At 37.1% G+C, this 5,588-nt stretch overlaps 1 long non-coding RNA gene across 3 annotated transcripts in view; it reads right to left on the reverse strand.

Moving 5' to 3' along the window:
• LOC111868957 overlaps positions 1-5,285 on the reverse strand; it is a 14,383-nt gene extending 9,098 nt beyond the window's left edge. For 2 of the 3 annotated variants that reach the window (XR_004513501.1, XR_002843591.2), the window contains exon 1: positions 1,168-1,292. This is a non-coding gene — a long non-coding RNA (uncharacterized LOC111868957). Of the gene's footprint in view, positions 1-1,167; positions 1,293-5,045 lie in introns of those variants that run through there. The other variant, XR_004513502.1, reaches the window with a different exon arrangement.
• Between the last annotated feature and the right edge of the window lie 303 nt (positions 5,286-5,588).

Below are 5,588 nucleotides of genomic sequence, written 5' to 3' on the forward strand. Positions count from 1 at the left end.
TGAGTAAGTAAGTAGGTATACAATGATGTGTGAGTCACTTGGTGAACTGTGTTTGACAGGCATTAATACGAAAATTTATATTTATGTAAATTACAGATCGGGATAAAATTTACTCTTTATTTTACGCATGAAGTGATTAATAAATTGTTCACTTCATATTACATTAACAGGCTTGATTATTACATTTCATGAATGATAAATCAGGAGTGAAATAAGACAGTGAGATATATAAGGTGTAACCAAAAGATGCTGACAAACTTTGGGCACAAGTTCCACAAGCCAAAACAAGAAAAAATGTCCATATGTGTCCAAAAACATTTAAATTGTGAGTGATAGCTGAAAGAATAAAAGCAGCAGTTCAGCATTAATGTCTTCAGTGACTGTTGGCAATTCTCTGCCAGGTCCTATGTTTTTCCACATCAGCTTATAGGCAACTGCAGACAAGACTTCCTCTTTACATGATCTACCAAAGCTTTTAGAAGATGTACCACTGACAGAGCACGAATGTGGTAAATGCGTGATGGTGCTTCAGCATATTTTAGCTGTGCTGTGCAAGATATTCTCAATGATACCTATCATGACCAATGGCCAGGCAGAGGAGGACCCACTGCATGGCCTCCACGCTCCCCAGATTTGAATCCTCTAGATTTTTACTTGTGGGGGCACCTAAAAACCATTATGTATGCAACTCCTGTTGACAGCAAAGAGGCATTTCACCATTGCACTGTGGATGCCTGTCACACTATCTGCAACTACTCTGTCATCTTTGCACAGATGCTACGATCCATGATGAGTTGTGTGCAATGGATATCATGAATTAATGTACTCTTTCAGCTATAACTCACAAATTAAATATTTGCGGACACATGTTGATATGGACATATTCACAAATTAAATATTTCCGGACACATGTTGATATGGACATATTTTTTTGTTTTCGTAGGCAAAACTTGTGCCCAAAGTTTGTCCACACCTTTCAGTTACATCCTGTATACTACCTATTGTGGAAAAGTAGAAGTACACTATTTGTGACACCCTCCCCATACAAAAATTGGCCATGAAACGATTCGGGTCAATTTACTTCTCATAATTTTACGGGTACAAATTTACACTAAGAATGCATAATTGAATACCTGACATGAAACTCAAGTCACAGCACTTACTTACCATCTTTCATGTGCATTTCCTGGTAATAATTGTCATTTCGAGAATCTCACAAAAGTAAAAACAGACATTTCACGTATTATAGTTTTAAAATATGCACCGTCTTCAAACGTCCCCCACAGCCTCCATTTCGCTTTTTGAGAGAAAATTTGCTAGCCAATCACATCACGTCGTTGAATATCAAAGATACAATTCTAGTGCCTAATGCCTAACCACGTAGCAAATAGAAATTTGCCACTCAATGCAATTTAATTTTGTTCTAACATCTGATTTTCAATCAAACAGTGTACATACCCTAAATTATTTAAAACTAGGGCTAAGGATGGCTAGATTTTGGAAACAAGAAAACTATGACAATTAACTTCAAAATATTATCAAATAGAGAGGGAGAGCATGTAATTTATTCCAGCATCACCTGTTGGTCACATTATATACCACGGGCTTCCAACCGCTCTTTTTGATTGTGAAATGCACTCCCATACACACAAGCACACTGGGCTAATATTTTATAGACTATACTTTTTAGGTCAATGGTTAGTGCATGTACACAAGGAAAAATTCCTTCAACCTTATTAAAATGGCTTTGGTGAAGTCAGTTAATTTTCAGATTACGTTTTGCAGTTTCATGTCTTCAGGTATAAATATTATTTGCTTTGGAATCAGCGTCAGATGAACAGGTTGTCAAGCAATGAATATCTGGTTTCTTATCTTTATGTTCGGTCACTACAATAGTGTGTATAAATACACTTATATATTTCAACGCATTTGTACATTCTCCTTTTTATATTTACTGCTGTTTCTCCCTGCACTGTCCAATGTATTACATATGGGTTAGATTGAATAGTATTACTGCCTAATTATCTTATATGGATTGTGTACAAATATTATTGAGCTCTTTTTATTTACCATGGGATTCTGACGATGGCGTATAACACTTAGAGATACTGGGTTTTCGGACTTTATCTGTATGACGTGATATGTTTTTATTGATTTCTATTATGTTCTAAATTAGATAGATGTGATTTACTCCATTGTTGACGCTAGTTAGACACTATTAGTTTTTTACTAGTTCTCCTTTCTAGTCCATGCCGTGGGGTCATGGATCTGGTTATTAGTTCTGTTACGTGACATAAATTTCTACGGCTCTATCTATCCTGGTTCCACGCTTGGATGTGTTTGGAACAATTTGTAATATATATTTTTCTTATTAGTTCTCATGGACTTAGCCTGGTCTCTCGTATTTACAATGTTTGTGTTTGAGACCAAGGTTTGTCTAGTGATTGAAACTAGATCTTTTGTTAAGAACCCAACACAATGGGTGCTTTCTTTCACGTGAGTTTGGAAGGAGGTTCATTTTCATGGATTTAGTTTGGTCCCACGTGTGTTTTGGACCATCAGTTACCTAGTGAGGACCACTATCACTACTTTTTTTGTGAACAATCCAGTAGAATGGGTGTTTCTCCTCACGTAAGGATGGAAACAGACTTAAGTTTCCGTTGTGTTTTTCTTAGTTATCCTAAAGCGAGGATGATTTATGTAATCTGACAACCAAGTATCTCTAAGTGCTCCTTTTATACTTCATGCTTTTTTTTTTATTGATGTCTTGCAATTGACATCAAGCGAATAATGGAGGCTTATTAGCTGGGAGGCCCCTCATCCTGCCATAGGCGGGCTCAATAGCCCAATGTCACGACACTAGCTTATAGAATATAATTCTGATTGATATTTAAATAACAATAAAAAAAAATACTTATCTTTCTGCTAACCCTACAGCAGACAATTTTCATTAGCATGCTGAACATTAAGGAATCCTTGATAATTAGGAGACGGGATAGCATAGTCGGTATAGCAATGGGCTATGAACTGAACGACTGAGGGGTTGGAGTTTGAGTCTCAGTAGGGTCAAGAATTCTCTCTTCTCCACATCATCCAGACCTGCTCTGGGGCCCACCCAGCCTCCTATCCAAAGGGTATCAGGGGCAAAGTAGCTGAGGCATGAAGCTGACCACTCGCCTGCAACTAGCACTGAGGTCAAGAAAATGTATACTTATACATCTGCTCCACCATAAGCCTTCATGGCATAGTGCTTAATTAGGTAAGCACAGGGTCAACTTTACCTTTTACCTTTATCCTTGACAATAGCAATTCACATACATTTGATGGCCTGCTTGCCTCTAACCTACACAGAGTCTTTAAACTCATAAAAGTACATAATTATATTCTTGGGTAATTGAATCTCTGAAGTGTTTGACTTCTGCACTAGATGTATAAATAAGAAATTAGAATATTATATTTCAGCATCCTGTTACACTCACACAATATACGTACACGTATTAATACACGTATTAAAGATAAGCAGCGACACACACACAGAGAGCGCCTACACTGAACAACACATGAACGGCGATAAAAACAAGAAGTGGCCGCTGCAGCACCGNAAATTAGAAGTCATAAGAATATAAACACAGAAATGACATAATTTCCAACTTGCAAAGAATGTCTTCAGATAAATCACTGTGAAGTTTGAGGTTCTCACAGAAGTGACTATGAAGATTGGTGTTTTCTGTAATGTGACTTCATATAGTCTAGTAGATTTTTACCAACATCCTGCGGTCTTCATCCTATCTTCTAGCCTGAAGACAGATATGAAGATGACAGTATGACAATACATCTTGCTTACCTGGTATATTTCTTTCTCATTCTTCAAATCTAAATGATGCCCATATTTAAATTTTCCTCAGGATGTACTGTTTCTGTTAACCTAAGGGTTGTATCTATGAGAGTACAAATAATTAGTTATGGATTAAATATTTTGGTTATAAATCTTTTTAAGGTGCGAGTAGTTGTCATGCTTTACAATTAAAGAAGACAAGATTGTCAGTCCGTGTTCTGGTTTTTAGATGCTTATTTTAGATATACACAATTTTTGTATTACTGTATACTAGTCTTAATTTCAATTTATTACATAATTAATGTATGTTATACAAACTCATTAATGACATTATTTTGAAGTATTGAATTTTTTAATTAATAGACTTGCATAAAACTGTACAAATTGTATAAGGTTTGCCATTACTTTTACTACTAAAATTAACTTATTTATTATATTGTATATGTTTATCAGTATTTTATACAAATGTGCATGCTCTTGGATGACAACTGTAACAAGGACGATCTCCACATCCACATGAGAATGTACTCTCAACAGGATTTATGGAAGGTGAATAAATGGAATGAAATTTGTAACCCATTAATATTTGCTGAAAAAGACCAATGTGGCTTCATATCTTTTATCCCTCTGCATCACAGATATTTCTATCTAATTCCATATGGCATGCTTCTCATATTAGATCTAACCTGAACCATCTTTGCTATAACTAAGGGATCCTTATGGCATTTCCCATCATATTTGATGAAATATAATGAATAATCATACTGAGGTCTAGGAGTTACTTCCCTTTCAGGGCATAACCTACTAATGGCCTGCCAAACCCCACCTCCTCATCCATTGCCTTGGCTCTGACTAACCACTCCTGCCCCCTGTGACATGTTTTCTTTCTCCAACTCTCCCACATAATCTGTCACTTCCAGACTTGTCTCATTTCTCCCCTCAGTATGGAGGCTGTATGATATGTTTGATATGTTGGTATCCATCTACCAGATTGTGCAGGGCCATAACCCTAAAAGCCACATTATGTACAGATTTTCTTCCCTTGGGAGATCTCACCTGACAGATGATGGATAACTTGGAACCCTGCGGGAGAGGCTGACAGGAGAGTTAGAGATTAACATTTATCATGGTGAAACAGATTGTCAAAATATTAACAGATTAAAAAGCATGCAGCTCATCTAAATAATTGTATTAATTAAATTGTATTTACTGCGTCCAGGAGAACACGCTCACTTTCAGTTAAAGAGTAAGATGTTTAGGATGGTGATGATAACAATAATCGCCAGCATAATAAAACTAAGCCCATAAGTACAATCTGTGCGCGAAATGTGAAGTTACTAACATTTACAGTAGGTGGTACATGTAACTGTTCCTGCGCAAGGAAGAGTTACGTTCCAAGGGCCATAATGCTCAAATTATCATGCATTAACTTGAACCGAGGTTAAATGTCACTGGCCGTATCCGATACGCGGACCTTAGCCTGAAGAGGCTACTATAGCGACAGACATTGACAGCACGCAAAACACTACCTTCCACATTCAATAACAGATGTCGCATGCATACACTTCTCCTGCCTACACAACCTTCAATTTGGTCTCGCGAGTTTGGCCAGTGTAGCGAGCTTAGCAAGGATCAACAGCTCGGTTGGTAGTGTCGTTCTCTGTTATGACGGCTAACTGTTGCAGAATAATAGTGTCACAAACAGAAGGCCTTAGATAGTCCAGTAAAATTTCACCGACATTTCAGAGGATGC

This window comes from Cryptotermes secundus, unplaced genomic scaffold, assembly GCF_002891405.2.
Source record: "Cryptotermes secundus unplaced genomic scaffold, Csec_1.0 scaffold1090, whole genome shotgun sequence".
NCBI classification, from domain to species: domain Eukaryota; kingdom Metazoa; phylum Arthropoda; class Insecta; order Blattodea; family Kalotermitidae; genus Cryptotermes; species Cryptotermes secundus.